Source organism: Artemia sp. Qi Xiang Cuo, chromosome 20 (assembly GCF_049724085.1).
Source record: "Artemia sp. Qi Xiang Cuo chromosome 20, ASM4972408v1, whole genome shotgun sequence".
NCBI classification, from domain to species: domain Eukaryota; kingdom Metazoa; phylum Arthropoda; class Branchiopoda; order Anostraca; family Artemiidae; genus Artemia; species Artemia sp. Qi Xiang Cuo.
This window is the reverse complement of record NC_142813.1, coordinates 2187725-2205814: the sequence shown is the minus strand read 5'-3', so window position 1 is coordinate 2205814 and position 18090 is coordinate 2187725. Positions and strand designations below refer to the sequence as shown.

General features: G+C 33.5%; 1 long non-coding RNA gene across 1 annotated transcript in view; it reads left to right on the top strand.

The window, feature by feature from the left end:
- Positions 1-9535, top strand: part of LOC148939760 (uncharacterized) — a 43918-nt gene extending 34383 nt beyond the window's left edge. The window contains exon 3 of the long non-coding RNA XR_016143484.1: positions 9425-9535. This is a non-coding gene — a long non-coding RNA (uncharacterized LOC148939760). The remainder of the gene's footprint in view (positions 1-9424) is intronic.
- Positions 9536-18090: the final 8555 nt, after the last annotated feature.

Here is an 18090-nt window from a genome sequence, read left to right as displayed (position 1 = left end):
CTACGCCCAGCATTTCCCAAACAAATCCAATCAAAATTTAGATATAGCCATTTTGTTCAACGTAGTTGAAAGTTCTGGAAATTATGTGTTTGAGCAGGACACTATCCCCACAGTCTTCAGGGGCAAGGGTTATAAGTTATGCCCTGGGGGTATATATGGTTCTTATGAAAAGAATGCTCGTATAAACTTCAGAGAGGGCTCAGTTGATTGGAAATTGAAAGCTCTAGTTCACTTTTTGAGCGTCAAGAGATATTGGACGGTACCTCGCCCCCCCCCAAACGCTTTTTTCCCATATGCATCCAATAAAAATTTTAAGATAGCTATTTTGTTAAAAATAGTTCAAAGATCATATAAAAAAAATTCTGGTGTCGACATAACCCACCAGGGCCCGGGGGCAGGCGTTGTAAATTATGCCCTGGGGGGCATATATGGGTCTTATGGAAGGGATGCTCTTATTGACTTCAAAGAGGGATCATTTGATTGGAAACTGAAAGTTTTAGTTCACTTTTTAAGAGTCAAAAGAGATTGGAGGGCACCTAGCCCCCCCTCCCCCTCCACGTTCTTTTTTCTCAGACCCATCCGATAAGAAATTTGTTATAGTTTTTTTTTAAATAGTTCAAAGACCATATAACGAAAACTCAGGGGTCAATACAGCCCCCCAGGGCCTGAGGGCAGGTGTTGTAAGTTATGCCCTGGGGGAATATATGGTTCTTATTGAAGGGATGTTCGTAAAAAATTCAGAAATGGCTCATTTGATTGGAAATTGAAAGTTCTAGTTCAGTTTTGTAGAGTAAAAAGAGATTGGAGGGCAACTAGCCCCCCACGCCCCTTTTTCTCCAAACGCATCCAATAAAAATTTTGAGATAGCCATTAAGTTAAAAATTGCTCAAAAGTCAGATAACAAAACTCAGGTGTTGTGACAAACCCCAGGGCCCGGGGGCAGGCGTTGTAAGTTATGCTCTGGGGCATATATTGTTCGTATGAAAAGGATGCTCGAATAAACTTCAGTGAGGGCTCATTTGATTTGATATTGAAAGATCGAGCTCACTTTTTAATAGTCAAAAGAGATCCAAGGGCAGCTAGCCCCCCCCCACGCCTTCTTTTTCAATACCCATCTGATAAAAATTTTGAGATAGACCTTTGTTAAAAATAGTTCAAAGGTCGAATAAGAAAAAAATCCGGTGTCAATAGAACCCCCAAGGGTACAGGGGAAGGCTTCTAAGTTATGCCCTAAGGGCATGTATGGTTCTTATGAAAGAGATGCTCGTATAAACTTCATAGAGGGCTCATTTGATTGGAAATTGAAAGTTCTAGTTCACTTTTTAAGAGTCAAGAGAGTTAAACTAGCTCTTTTCAACTCCCCACATTCTTTTTTCCCCAACCCCGTCAACTACAATTTTTCTGAGATCATTAGTTTTTTAAATTGTTCAAAAATTAGATAACAACAACGCCCCCCCGAGCCCGGGGGATAGGCGTTGTAAGTGTCCTCCTGGGGGCGTATATGGTTCTTATGAAAGGTATGCTCGTATAAACTTCAGAGGGGGCTTATTTTATTAGAAATTGAAAGTTATAGTTCAATTTTTAAGAGTCAAAAGTTATCCAAGGGCAATTAGCCCCCCCCACACACCCTTTTTTCCCCAAGCCCATCCGATAAGATTTTAATAATAGCCATCTCATTTAAAATAGTTCAAAGGTCGGATAAGAAAAATTCCTGCGTCGAGGGAACCCACCAGGGCCCGGAGGCAGGCGTTATGAGTAATGCTGTAGGGGCATATACAGTTCTTATGGAAGTGCTTATCGGAGGGCAACTAGACCCCCCTCCTCCAAGCCTTAAATGCATCAGATAAAAATTTTGAGATGGACATTTTGTTAAAAATGGTTCAAAGTTCTGATAACAAAAACTCCAGTGTCAACAGAGCACCCCAGGGCCCAGGGGTAGGCGTTGTAAGTTATGCCCTGGGGGCATATATGGGTCATATAAAATTCCTAGAGGGCTCATTTGATTGGAAGTTGAAAGTTTTGATTCACTTTTTAAGAGTCAAAAGGAATTGGAGGGCAGCTAGCCTTCCTCCATACTTCATTTAATTTTTTCCGCATAGGCACTTCACATAGAAGGGGTCGTCATATGAACTTCAAAGGGGGCTCATTCGATTGGAAATCGAGAGTTCTAGTGTCATGTATAAGAGTCAAAAGTGATCAGAGGGCAACTGCCCCCCACCCAAGCCCTTTTCCCCAAAAATATCTTATAAGAAATTTGAGTTAGCCATTTTGTTAAAAATACTTCAAAGATCATATAACAAAAACTCCTTTATGTATGGTCATTTCGTCAAAAACAGTTCAAAGGTCAGATAAGAAAACTGCTGTGCCGACACAACCACCCCCCCATGGCCGGGGCAGGCGTTGTAAGTATTGATCTGTGGGCATATATGGTTCTTATGGAAGGTATGCTCGTATAAACTTCAGAGAGGGTTCATTTGAATGGAAATTAAAAGTTGCAGTTCATTTTCTTGGAGTGAAAATAGATCGAAGGGCAACTAGCCCCTCGCAACCTCCACGCCTTTGGGTGTATCGGATGGACAAACCCATCCGATAAAAATTTTAGGTGACCATTTTGTTAAAAATAGTTCAACCATAAGATATTAAAAGTCCAGGGTCAACACAATCCCCCAGGGCCTAGGGACAGGCGTTGTAAGCTATACTCTTGGGATATATATGGTTCTTATAGAAGGGATACTCGTATAAAATTCAGATAGGGCTCATTTGATTGAAAATAGAAAGTTCTAGTTCACTTTTAATGAGTCAAAGGAGACCGAAGCTTAATCTAGTCCCCCCACGCCCTCTTCCCCCAAACCCATCCGATAAAAATTTTGAGATAGCAATTTTGTTCAAAATAGTTCAAACATCAGATAATAAAAACTCCAAGGTTGACACAAACCCATTTTTTCACTTCGATATTGTGACTTTGACATCAGTTTTGATACTTTGATGAATATTTGATTTTTTTTTTAAAGTTTGATTACTAAATAAGGAATTTTTAAAAACTTGAAATTTTTAGCAAGTAAAAACGAACAAAAAATAATTTAAAAAACTTCCAAAAAATGAGTTTTTCAGAGAAAAGTAAAGGCCATTTTAAACTTAAGCTCAGCAGATCCGATTACCTTTTAAAATTCAAACTCAAGACGACCAGAAATTACTAATAGTGATAGTGATATATTTAATTAACAAAAAGTTTAAATACAAAAATCAACATGATTGACCAAAAAACAAAACGGTTGACGTGGGGTGAAACAGGTAAAAAAAAATAATACATACATGTAACATCATTCAAATACACTATAATAAGAAAGAAAGATAAAAAGAGAGAAAAGAAAAGAAAGAAAAATAAATAAATAAAGAATAATAATAATAGTACAGGGACAGCAACTACATACCATATTCATGTTGTGGGGTAGCACTCACAAACCAACAAGCAATTACAACTTAATTTTAATTAAATCAAATCAAGTTACCTCCAAAACAAACAAAACTAAAATTCAGACTTGCTTGGTAATTTTTCTCTCAATTTTCCTTTAAAACCACTAAAATTTTCTAGTTTCTTCATATCATTATCCAAATTATTCCATAAATTTATACCATTTATAACAAAAGAAAACTTGGACCTGGCAGACACTATAGGGGGAGTATAATAATCATTTTTACCCTTAGTATTTTGGTTATGTATATTCCATCGGCTGTAAAACCAACCGTTAAAATACTCCGGCAGCTTCTTCATATTGTATCTATACATAAGCACTAATATATAAAAATGATGAAGACCCACCGCTGGCAATATCCTAAAATCCCTATAGACTTCTCGAACTGATTCTCTTTCTGATTTTCCTGATAATACTCTAAAAGACTTGTTTTGGATAATTCGCACAGGACTTACAATTGAAGAAAATTTACCCATGTATACAGAAGAACAATACAAAATATAGGGATGGATTAACGAAAAATAGAGAAGCCTAAGTATACTAGTTGGAAACATATATTTAAGTTTAATAAAGAATAAATGAAACCCAAAACGAACAGAAATTACATAAACAATCATAGCAAAAACATACAACTAGTAATAATATAAATGAATAAATAGATCTTAAAGCGAGTAATGCTTAGATTGAATATGAAAATGAAGCTTAAAACGAAAAAAAAATATTTTCCTATTGAAGTATAAATGAAACTTAAAACAAACAGAAATTAAAGAAACAATCAATACAAACAAACATACAATAGATATTAATGTAAAGTAATAAATAAATCTTAAAACGAGTGAAACTTAAATTGAAAATGCAAATCAAGCTTGAGACGAACAAAAAACACTACAAACAAGAGTTTGGGTATGACCTCTTTCTCTCACTGTAAAAGTCTAAAACCTACTGCGTTATTGGCGCTTTACTGAAAACTATATGCGTCCTGAACAGTCTTGGAAAGTATAAACAACATCAAATTGATTCTGTGATGTATAATGACATTAATTGTTGAAAGATCCATCAGTTTAAGAATTTATTTCACTTTAATTGTATTTTAATTTTCAATGCTGTAAGAACTGGATAAGAAAATATTTGTAATATAACACGTTTTCAGTTAAGCGCCAATGACGCAGTAGGCTTTTGGTTTTTATTTACAGTTAGGAAAGGAGGCAGTATCCAAAGACTTATTTATAGGGAAACTATATTCGTTTTTAACAACTTTAAAAAGAGCTTATAAATTAAACTGAATATTTGATGTATAATGATATTAATTGCTGAAAGCTTATCAGTTCAAAATGTTAGTATAATTTTAATGTTTATTTTCAATATTAAGTACAAAAGAAAATATTTGTCATAAATTGGTTTTCAGTAAAGCGCCAATGACGCAGTAGGTTTTAGACTTTTACAGTGAGAGAAGGAGGTCATACCCAAACTTTTGTTTGTGGTGATTTATGTTCATTTCAAGCTTGATTTGCATATTGAAGCATATTCAATTTAAGTTTCATTCGTTTTAAGATTTATTTATTACTTTATATTAATATCTATTGTATGTTTGTTTGCAGTGATTGTTTATTTAATTTCTGTTCGTTTTAAGTTTCATTTATACTTCAATAGGAAAATATTTTATTTCGTTTTAAGCTTGATTTTCATATTCAATCTAAGCATTACTCGCTCTAAGATCTATTTATACATTTATATTATTGCTTGTTGTATGTTTTTGCTATGATTGTTTATTTAATTTCAGTTCGTCTTGGGTTTCATTTATTCTTTATTAGTAATTTCTGGTCGTTTTCAGTTTGAATTTTAAAAGGTATTTATATCTGCTGAGCTTAAGTTTAAAATGGCCTTTACTTTTCTTTGAAAAACTTATTTTTTGGAAAGTTTTTTTTTTTGATTAATACAAAAAAGAATGAACTTTTACTTTATAATTATTAGAACAAATATGAGAGCACGTCTTAGAACGTTTTCGAACACTGAAGGGGGGGGGGCAAAAACCAGTGTAACATCAGAACTGCCACTAGGTGGCATTTTTCAGTTATTTTTTTTTTCTGTCGCTAGTTTTTTGCCATGTTTCACTAGGCTGAGATCAATTTTTCTTCTCAGAAAACACTAGAAACGACCAGAGAACTCTGTAGTGTATTTTAAAGGAATTAACTAAAAAGACTTCTTCACAGAATAATTTTTTCAAAGAATAGTAAACAACTCCATTAAACAAAAATGAGCAAAAATCAAATAAACTAATCTACCAAGCGTGAAACTATCATAAATCAGCATTAATAAATAAATGAAACCCAAAACGAACACAAATAACAATAAATAACCGAGTCAAACTCACAACGAGCAGAAATTAACATAAGTTGGGCTCAAAACCCCTATGTCTTCCCAAGGCCAGATCATAATTTGCACTTTACCGAAAAAAAATATAAATGTTTTTACTTTTATAACTTTAATAAATCAAACAATATTAAGATTTTGATTATTAAATATCAGTATATGTATATTAAACTGACAATGCACATTCATTTGACGATACCCTCTATCCAAACATCAATATCATTTCTTACATGGTATGTCAAGGACTTTGAAATCAAACACGCAATTCCCCCTCTGTGAAGTGACGTCCTGTTTATAGCCTCCAAATTATAATCTGGAAAAGAATACACCGAGAAAGAGTGTTGCTGACTAAAAAAACTTTCAGATATACCAATAAAACTAATTTTTCCTTGAGAATCAGAAAGAAATTACAACACATCTTCATAACCAGTAGTGAGGTGACAATTCCAGGCACATAAACGCAACGAATCGGCTTCCCCGGGGTCTAACTTCGATATTTGGACATAAGCACTATTTTTTAACAGTTGAAATCTAACTTGGTTCATACACGGTTCAACATCTCTTGCTATTGGGGCTGATACAACCTCTTCTAAACGAAAAGGTCGGCTCATTAAATTATCAAGTGAAGAACCAACGAAAGTAAATAAATAAACATAGGCTATAACATATCTCTCTAAATGAAAAAAAAAGAAAAAAAAAGTAAGAAATAAAAAACAGGAGACCAAGACAATTTTTTGCAAATAATAATAGAAAAACTAAAATCAAAAACAAAACAAAACGGATCCCTCAAAGGAAAAGGAAAAACAAGAATAAAATAAACGGGAGACCAAAACAGTTTATGCCCTCAAATCACTTTCGACTATTAAAATGGCCACTAGACCTTTGAATTTCCAATGGAATGAGCCCTTTTTCAAGTTTCTACGACAAAGATTTCAATAAAAACTTATAAGCCCCCAGGGCATAACTTATAACCCTTGCTCTGAAGACTGTGAGGGGAGTGTTCTGCTAAAGGTATAATTTCCTGAACTTTAACTGCGTGGAACAAAATAGCTATTTCAAAATTTTGATTGGATGTGTTTGGGGAACTGGTGGGCGTGGAAGGAATGTTAGTTGCCTTCCAATTACTCTCAACTATTCAAAAGGGCAAAGGAATTTTCAATTTATAATTAAATGATCCCTTTTTGAAGTTTCTACGATAACGCTTTCCATAAAAAATTTATATGCTCCTAAGACATAGCTTAAAATCCTTATTCTAACGGTTGTGAGGTGGCTGTCATAATGTCATCCTCAAAGACCTAATTTCCAGAACTTTAAACTACGTTGAACAAAATGGCTATCTCAAAAATTTGATTGGATCTGTTTGGGGAAAAGGTGGGCGTGAGAGGGGGGTTAGTTACCGTCCAATCACTTTCAACCATTAAAAAGGGCACTGGCCCTTTGAATTTCCAACCGAATGAGCCTCTTTTGAAGTTTCTATGACAACACCTTCTATAAAAATCTCATTTGCCCACAGGGCATAGCTTGCAACCCTTGCCCCGAGGGTTGTGGGGGAGTGTTCTCCTCAAAAACATATTTTCTATCTGGAAATCAACTAGGAGGGCTAGTTGCCCTCCAATCACTTTTGACTATTAAAAAGGGCACTAGCCCTTTGAATTTCCAATCGAATGAGCCTTTCTTGAAGTTTCTATGACAACACCTTCTATAAAAATCTCATATGCCCCAGGGCATAGCTTACAACCCTTGCCCCGAGGGTTGTGGGGGAGTTTCCTCCTCAAAAACATATTTTCTCTCTGGAAATCAACTACGCTGAGCAAAATGGCTATCTCCAAATTTTGATTGGATGTGTTTGGGGGAATGACGGGCGTGTGCGGGGGGAGGGGGCTAGTTGCCCTACAATGACTTTCGACTATTAAAAAGGACACTAGCCCTTTGTATTTCCATTTGAATAAGCCTTTCTTGAAGTTTCTACGACAACGCCTTCTATAACAACCTTACAGCCCCCCCCCCCCAAGGCACAACTTACAATCCTTTCCCCGAGGGTTGTGGGGTAGTGTCCTCCTCAAAAAACATTTTCCATCTGGTAATCATTTATGCTGAATAAAATGATTGTCTCGCAATTTTGATTAGAAGTGATTGGGGGAATGATGGGCGCGGGGGGGCGGGGGGGCTAGTCACCCTCCAATCACTTTCGACTATTAAAACGGGCGCTAGCCCTTTGAATTTCCGATCGAATGAGCCTTTTTTGAATTTTATACGACAACGCCTCCTGTGAAAACCTTATATACACCCATGACATAACTTAAAACCCTTTCCCTGAGGACTGTTGGGGACTGTCCTCCTCAAAAACATTTTTTCTATTTGGAAATCAACAACGCTGAACCAAATAGCTATCTCAAAATTCTTAGTAGATGTGTGTGGGAGAATGAGGGGCGTGGGTGGGCTGGTTCCCCTCCTATCACTTTAGACTATCAAAACTGACCCTAGCTGATTAAAGTTCCAATCGAATGAGCCTTTTTTGAAGTTTCTATGACAACGCCTTCTATAAAAACCTTATATGCCCCCAGGGAATAACTTAAAACCCTTGTCCCGAGGGTTATGGGAGAGTGTCCTCCTCAAAAAGATATTTTCTATTTGGAAATCAACTACGCTGAACAAAATGGCTATCTCAAAATTTGGATTTGATGTGTTTGGGGGAATGATGAGCGTGGGGGGGGGCTAGTTGTCCTCCAATTACTTTCACCTATTAAAAAGGGCACTAGCTACTCCAATTTCCAATCGAATGAGCCCTTTTTGAAGTTTCTACGACAACTCCTTCGATACGAAGTGCCCGGGTATTGAGAAAAAGAAAAAAAAAACAACACATTGTGCCCACATCGTTCTTTACTTAGGCAGCGCTAGCGCGCTGCCTATGATAATGTAGCAATAATCAACAATGAGAACCGTTAATTTAGAACTGTACAAGCATACTTTTTTTTACCTGCATTTAAAGAAAAAAAAAATCTAAATCAGTGTACAGTAACAACTGTAGAATTGGAAGCAATGGCTTCCCTACATAAGGGGAAAATCAACTATGATAACTTAAAAGGTAGTACGTGAATTTTAACAAAGAAGAAGAACCAGAAAAACACGAAATGAATCTTATGATTGTTATTGAAGAACAGCTGTTAGCACAAAAAGTTTTTCATAATCAAAGAAAAATAATCTTTAAATCAAATGCTCAGAAAATACCACTATTTCAGTATTTTGGAAGGATTTGGAAAAAAACAACAAAAAAAACAGAGCCTCTGAATATGCAGGATCGGGATTAGACCAATCGGTCCAGGGTGAGCTGTCTAAAAGGTAATACCCATTTGACTGAAAAGTGCCAATTATCACCTTATCCATTGCCACAATGAAAATAAATAGATTAAATAAATTAATTTTATATGACCTAATCAATTCTGCATCGGCTTTTCAATTATTTCCATTTTGAGGAAAGCGAAAAATCAAAGAAGGTACATGACGTAATACCTGTTTCCAACATTTATTTTTAACGTTTAACATTTTCACGTTTGAATTTTATGTTTGTTTTTGTATTTCAGATGGTTGCAGCTGGCTACTTCAATGATGAAAATACAACCAGGTGAAAATACAACCTTAATATGTAAGATTGGTTTTGTCAGCAAAGTTTCCAAATAAATTATATTTAAGGACTTGTGGTTTGATTATGAAAATCAGTCTTAACGCGTTATCATTTGACAATTTATTGAGAACAAAAATAGATCTTTAACAAAGACACACAGAAAGGCGAAGTACTATGGAAGGATAACAAAGTATAGAATAATTATTAAAAAATATATTCAGATTGGCGATAAGACATTTCAGCCAGTATTACATTATTTTTATACCATTTTATTTATAGGAATCCTTATGGAGATGTTACAAAGATTACGATCTTTAATGAAAAACACACTAAGGAAGGTGAATTTTACTGAAAACATTGAAAATTCTGTGACAAATATTCAAAAAATTTGTTTAAAAATATAAATTCCTTTTACTGGCATAATATTTCTCTTTTTCTTCTAAAAATTAGTCCATGGAATCTAAAACGTAATCGCTACGACCTGCAACATGTTTTCTGCTGACATCTATCTTTTTGGTCATCATGTTGCCGTACAATTGCCTTTTTTTTCTTCAGGGAAATTGGTTTCTCCATAATATCATTTTCTTTGTTTTTTCTTCAACACTACTTTGAGACGGGTGGGATTGTCCCCAGTCTGACTTCAATTTTTTGTTCCGAGAGTTCAGGAAAAAGGTAGCTCAAAGTCTTAGGGGAACTACAGGCAGAAAAAAAAGTCAAGGCAGAATCTCACAAAAGAACCCATCTGGGTAAACCCAGATGGGTTTTTCTTTCAAGAAGCTGCATTTTTTGAGTCTAGATTTGTCATTCAGCATTAGGTGACTGAAAAGAAAGTGTTGTACCTCTGACCGGCATGTACCTTTGACCACCTTGTTTTGTGCTGCCATCTTACACGTTCTTTGGTAGTTAAACTTGCCGTTACAGGCATCAACCCTAGGAAGCATTGCTATACATAGGCTCGTTTTTTAGCACTAAGCTCTTACATCTAAGATCTTGCATCTTTCTGCAAAGATTATCGTTTTTTAACTCATCTTTGTTTTAAGATCTTACAGCTCACTGATGTTAGCAAAAAGTGTGAAGACCGCCACTGTTCTGCCATATAGAACAATAATAGGCCCGTTTTTTAGCACTAAGATCTTACATCTTTCTGCAAAGACTATCGTTTTTTAACTCATCTTTGTTCTAAGATCTTACAGCTCACTGATGTTAGCAAAAAGTGTAAATGTTCTCAGACCGCTGATCAGAGCAGAATGATTAAAGACGTTTGCACAAAAACGACAAAAGATGTAAGATCTTCGTTCAAAGATTTCACTTTTAAGCGTTTTATGACAAAAGATGTAAGATCTTAGCACATTGATTAGTGAAAAAACGGCCCTCATGTTATGAATCAACACGTGCTTGCAGATTTTTCAAGAAATTTTTATCCATTTCCATCTCTAAAAGTAAGTATTTTTTTGTGGGGCCTCTGCCTCTAACCCTTTTTGTTCAAGAGGATGCCTTGATGCAGTAATATACAGGTTAAGTTTCAAGCCGTCAGGGAAAAAAATCGTTCATTGCTTGGCCTGAATTAAAGTGAACTAATATTTTTTCAAAATTATTTTCTTTCGTATTCGGGTCCTCTTAGCCAAAGGACATAAGTTTTCATGAAAAAAATGGACCCTTTTTGGGCTCACTCTCCGGGGTCATGTACCCTAAAAATTTTGTATACCTCAGGTTTCTCTTAGTCGAAAGAAGGGTGTGTGTACGTTTCAAATAGTTGATATGGGAAAGAAAATTATAACCCGTTTTCAGACTCTAACAAATTTTTTCCATCAAAATTGGTGCTACTCTTGGGCCAGAGATCGATCTCTGATCTGGTAGAACAGACTTGGGGCTGCACGTTTCAAACTGATCAGTAACAACACGATTTTCGGCCCAAATCAATCAAAAATGTGTGATATCGCAGCCAACAATCCTTGACAGTTCCAAACCAAACGGAAAACATTTGCTCGTTTAGGTCAACTAGTTTAAGGCCTCAAAATTGGAGAATTCCTTGAACAATGGGGTTCACTTGGTCAAGGACAGGGGAGGAAAGGACTTGGCAGGGACAAGACAAAGTTTATTGACCCTTTTTAGAGTCTTCTTTTCCGGCAAATCTATATTTTTGACATTTTATGTGGAAATTTAAGGCTCCCTTAATCAAAGAAATTTCTGATATGTATAAAGAAAAAAAGAAAAAAAAAAGAAAAAAGAAAGAATGTCACTTCAGTTTCTGGTGGCCCTTGGCCTTAGCCCTAATTGTGTTTTGTACCTGGGGGTTTCCTTGACTTAGGAAACCTACAAGTGAAAGTTTCACTTGTCGAAAATCTCGTTTGGAGATTTTTCTTTTTATTTATTTTTTATTTTAGCTTCGCTTTTTGTGGGGTAACGAATTCATTTGTCTCTTTTTTCTATGGTGTGCCCACTACCACCCTTCCTTCTCATGGCAAAAAGCTGGATCTCCATAGTAGTATATACCATCTATTCAATTCCAACACGCCCCCGTACCAAACAGTTTTTTGTGTTAATTTTTGTAGGTCATTACACTCTTTGCCATAGAATAACTTAATTTCAAAAGTTCAACGTAACTTCAAAAGTTCAGTGTCCTTTTTTAGTGTTAAACCAAAACCACAGAGTATAACTTGATTGGTGATTAGGATTTGAATAAAAAAAAAGGGTAATTAGTAATTGGAAAATTTCTTAATGCTTTTACAATCGGAGATGTTTGATTAACCTTTTGCAAAAAAAAGGGGAAATGGGATATGCGAGTATTTGCAAAAAAGGGGTAATTAGTGAATGGAAAGAAAGAATACCTCCTCGACATTAAACCTAAGGAAATTTATGTATTTGGAATCAGCGTATAAAGCCCAATCATTTTCATGTATCTATAATTATTAAAATTCTTTTTTTAGAGTTATGGTTACTTTCGGACACACTCAAGAAGTGAAGTTAAAGCAGATAATCGGAAAGTGGAATAGTTGTAGCCTAAAACAGCCATAAGTGTAATTTCGGTTCATTTAGGGTTTCATTTATTTATCGATTCTGATTTGTAGCAGTTTCATGATTGGTAGATTATTTTATGTTATTTTTGCTAATTTTTTTTTTATCATATAAGTCTATTGCGTCTTTCTGAACTTTCTGTTGGAGGCGAGGGTAAGTATTTAGTTTAAATAATTCTAGGAGGAATTGAGTTTTGTGGATGGTGTTGAAAAATGGTACGTGTTGAATATTTGGGTAAACATACGTCTAAGAAACGCTTCACTATAAATAAGTCTATTGTGTCCTTCTGAACTTTCTGTGCGAGGCAGGGATAACTATATAGTTTAAATAATTCTAGGATGAATTGAGTTTTGTGGCTGTTGTGTAAAAATGTTACTTGATAAATATTCGAGTAAACATTCGACTATAAATAAGGCTATTGCGTCTTTCTGAACTTTCTCTTGGAGGCGGGGGTAAGTATTTAGTTTAAATAGTTCTAGGAGGAATTGAGTTTTGTGGATGGTGTTGAAAAATGGTAAGTGTTGAATATTTGGGTAAACATACGGTTAAGAAACGCTTCACTATAAATAAGGCTATTTTTAATGTCTGATCTGTCGCTTAGCGTCAGTTATACCGTGTTTCATTAAATTTGTCTAGGAGTTTGTGAGATGGGGTACTTGTGGTTAACTAATGGAATGGTTTCTGCTGCTCGTGCACTAACGAGAAGATATCTGGCGCTATATACATTCTATTATTGGGCTGTTATGCGGGGGGACATAGGTCTATTATTTAAATCTCGGAGTAATTGAGTTTTGTGGATGGTGTTGAACAATGGTATGTGTTGAATATTTGGGTAAACATACTGTTAAGAAACGCTTCACTATAAATAAGGCTATTTTGTCTTTCTGAACTTTCTGTGCGAGGCAGGGATAACTATTTAGTATAAATAATTCGAGGAGGAATTGAGTTTTGTGGCTGGTGTGGAAAAATGGTACTTGTTAAATATTCGGGTAAACATTCGACTATAAATATGGCGATTGCGTCTTTCTGAACTTTCTGTTGGAGGCGGGGGTAAGTATTCAAAGTTGTGTATCTTTGAAAAGAGCTTTACGGGGTGAGAGAGTCTCAGGTGCCTGAGTCCGTGTGGTTTTACTTTACTTGGTAGTCATTAAAAACGAAATTTTTGTGTTAAATAAGTATTTTTTGCATCTTTTAAAAGAGCTTTACGGGGTTTGAGAGACTCAGTTGCCTGATTCCGTGTGGTTTTTCTTTACTTGGTAGTAATTAAAAACGAAATTTTTTTGTCTTAAATAAGTATTTTTTGTATATTTTAAAATAGCTTTACGGGGATTGAGAGACTCAGTTGCCGGATTCCGTGTGGTTTTTCTTTAATTGATGGTCATTAAAAACGAAATTTTTGTTTTAAATAAGTAATTTTTGTATCTTTTAAAAGAGCTTTACAGGGTTTGAGAGACTCAGTTGCATAATTCCAAGTGGTTTTTCTTGACTTGTTTGTCAATAAAATATTATTATATGTGCTAACTATTTATTTTTTGTATCTTTTAAAAGAGCTTTACGGGGATTGAGAGACTCAGTTTGCTGAGCACATGTGATTTTCCTTTAATTGATTGACATAAAAGCCAAAAATTTTTTTTTTAATCAGTAGTTTTTGTATCTGTTAAATAATTAGTTTTTGTATCTTTTAAAAGAGCTTTACAGGGTTTGAGAGACTCAGTTGCCTAATTCCGTGTGGTTTTCCTTTACTTGGTGATCATTAAAAACGAAATTTTTGTTTTAAATAAGTAGTTTTTGTATCTTTTAAAAGAGCTTTACGGGGATTGAGAGACTCGGTGCCTGGATTCAGTGTGGTTTTTATTTAATTGGTTGTAAATAAAAAGAAATATTTTTTTTAAATAATTAGTTTTTGTATCTTTTAAAAGAGCTTTACGGGGATTGAGAGACTCAGTTGCCGGATTCCGTGTGGTTTTCCTTTACTTGGTTGTCATTAAAAACGAAATTTTTTTTTTTAATAATTATTTTTTGTATCTTTTAAAAGAGCTTTACGGGGATTGAGAGACTCAGTTGACGGATTCCGTGTGGTTTTTTCTTTAATTGATGGTAATTAAAAAAATAAATTTTTTTTTTAAATATGTAGTTTTTTTATATTTTAAAATAGCTTTAAGGGGTTTGAGAGACTCAGTTGCCTGATTCCGTGTGGTTTTTCTTTACTTGGTGGTCATTAAAAAATAAATTTTTTGTGTTAAATAAGTAGTTTTTGCATCTTTTAAAAGAGCTTTACGGGGATTGAGAGACTCAGTTTTAGCTTGTCACAGTTACATTTTCTTGATTTTTCAAAGTTCATTTTGAATTTCTTTCGTTTAAATGCAAGAGTTGGATTATTTCAGTATTGTGTGGTTATGGTTTACCTTGTTACAGTTACATTTTCTCGATTTTTCAAAGTTCATTTTGAATTTCTTTCGTTGAAATGCAAGAGTTGGAATATTTCACCAGTGTTTGGTTGTGGTTTACCTTGTCACAATTACATTTTCTCGATTTTTCAAAGTTCATTTTTGAATTTCTTTCGTTGAAAATCAAGAGTTGTAATATTTCATTAGTGTTTGCTTGTGGTTTACCTTGTCACAGTTACAATTTCATGATTTTTCAAAGTTCATTTTGAATTTCTTTCGCTGAAATGCAAGAGTTGGAACAGTTAAGTAGTGTTTGGTTGTGGTTTACCTTGCCAAAGTTATGTTTTCTTGATTTTTCAAATTTCATTGTTAATTTCTTTCTTTGATGTTAAAGATCTGCAATATAAAAGTAGAGTGTGTGAGTGGATTACCTTTTCACATTAAAATTTTCTTTAATTTTCAAAGTTCATTTTTATTTTCTTTCCTTGAAACGCAAGAGATGGAATATTTCAGTACCGTTTGGTTATGGTTTACCTTGTCAAAGTTACATCATCTTTATTTTTCACAGTTAATTTTGAATTTAATTAGCCTATTTTCACTTTTTGTTTTATTTCAGTAGTGTTTGTTTGTGTATTACAATGACTTACAATCTTACTAATTTTTGTTTAAGTCTCACATTTTTTTTATATCGTTTAAAAGCAAAATACTGAATATTTCACTTACGTTTGATTTTGGGCTAAAATGTCCGAGTTAAAATTTCTTGATTTTTCAAAGTTCATTTTGAATTTCTTTATTTGAAATGAAAGAGTTGGAACATTTCCGTAGTGTTTGATTGTGGTTTACCTTGTCACACTTAAATAGTCTTGATTTTTCAAAGTTTATTTTTAATTTCAATCTTTGAAAAGAAAGAGTATGAATATATCAGTAGTGTTTTGTTTTGGTTTACCTTGTCACAGTTACATTTTCTTTATTTTTCAAAGTTCATTTTGTATTTCTTTCGCTGAAATGCAGGATTCGGTATAATTAAGTGTCACAGTTACATTTTCATGATTTTTCAAAGTTCATTTTGTTGTTCTTTCATTTATATGCTATAGTTGGTTTTTTTAATGTGTTTTTGTTTTTTTTTTAAATTGACACAGTTAAAGTCTCTTAATTTTTCAAAGTTCAATTCGAATTTATTTCACTTAAGTTCAAGAGTTGGAATATTTCAGTAATGTTTGGTTTTGGTTTACATTGTAACACTTAAATTTTCTTGATTTTTAAAATTTCATTTTTAATTTTATTTCGTTGAAATGCAAGGGTTTGAATATTTCAGTATTGTTTGGTTGTGGTTTACATTGTCACAGTTACATTTTCACTATTTATCAAATTTAATTTTTTAGTTCAGTATTTTTATTAGAAGATTTGGAATATTTCATTTTTGGTTTGTTGTGGTCTAACCTGTAAAATTTAAATTTTCGTTATTTTTTAAAATTTCATTTTTAATTTATTTCGCTGAAATGAAAGAGTTGGAATAGTTCAGTAGTGTTTGGTTGTGGATTACCTTGTCACAGTTACATTTTCTTGATTTTTCAAAGGTCATTTTGAATTTCTTTCGATGAAATGCAAGAGTTGGAATATTTCAGTAGTGTTTGGTTGTGGTTTACCTTTTCAAAGTTACATCTTCTTTATTTTTATAAGTTCATTTTGAATTTATTTCGATGAAATGCAAGAGTTGGAATATTTCAGTTGTGTTTTTTTGTGGTTTACCTTGTCACAGTAACATTGTCTAGATTTTTCAAAGTTGATTTTGAATTTAAGTAGAGTTTGGGTAAGTGTGACAATGTCACAGATACATTTTCTAGAAATTAAAAATTTCATAATCAATATCGTTAGTTGAAATGCAAGAGTTGGACTATGTCAGTAGTGTTTGGTTGTTGTTTACCTTATCACATTTAAATTTTATTGATTTTTCAAAGTTCATTATGAATTTCATTCGCTGAAATGCAAGAGTTGGAATATTTCCCTGTAAAAGTTACATTTTCTTGATTTTTTAAAGTTCATTTTGAATTTCTTTCGTTTAATTGCAAGAGTTGGAATATATCAGTAGTGTTTGGTTGTGGTTTACCTTGTCACAGTTACATTTTCTTGATTTTTCAAAGTTCATTTTGAATTTATTTATCTGAACTGCTGGATTCTGAATACTTAAGTGTCACATTTGCATATTCTTTATTTTTCAAAGTTAATTTTGAATTTATTTCCTTGAAATGAAAGAGTTGGAATATTTCAGTAGTGTTTGGTTGTGGTTTACCTTGTCACAGTTACATTTTCTTGATTTTTCAAAGTTCATTTTGAATTTCTTTCGTTGAAATGCAAGAGTTGGACTATTTCATTAGTGTTTTGGGTTTGGTTTACCATGTCTCAGTTTCATTGTCATGAATTTTTAAAGTTCATTTTGAATTGCTTTTGCTGAAAAGTTATAGTTGGAATATTTTAGCAGTGTTTGGTTATGGTATACATTGTCAAAGTTACATTTTCCTGATTGTTTAAAGCTCATTTCGATTTTCTATGGTTGAAGAGCTATAGTTGGACTATTTGAGTAGTGTTTGGTTATAGTTTAACTTGTCGAATTTACATTTTATTTATCTTTAAAATTACATTTGATATTATATAATTTAAAATCTATATATTTTATATTTATGTTTAGTGTGGTTGTGTTTTTAAAATTAACTGTTTATTTCTATATTTTTTTAAATTATAATATTTAATTTATTTCATTTAAATGAAAGATTTGGAATATTTCATTATTGTCTGGTTATGGTTTAACTTGTCACTGTTAAATTTTCTTTATTTTTCAAAGTTCATTTAGAATTTCTTTATTTGAAATGAACGAGTTGGAATATTTCAGTAGTGTTTGGTTGTGGTTTACATTGTCACAGTAACATTTTCTTGATTTTTAAAACTTCATTTTGAATTTCTTTCGTTGAAATGCACTTGAGTGAAGATGTCGTTAGGGGGTGCTGGTTTAGGCCATGCTCTAATTTCCAAGATATTGTTTTTAATAATGTCTGGGGTTATTAATATAGTGGAATTTAAATAGTTTGACTATTTAAGTAGTGGTTGGGTGTGGTTTACCTTGTCACAGTTACATTATATTGATTTTTCGAAGTTCATTTTGAATTTTTTTCGTTGAAATGCAAGAGTTGGAATATTTCAGTAGTGTTTGGTTGTGGTTTACCTTGTC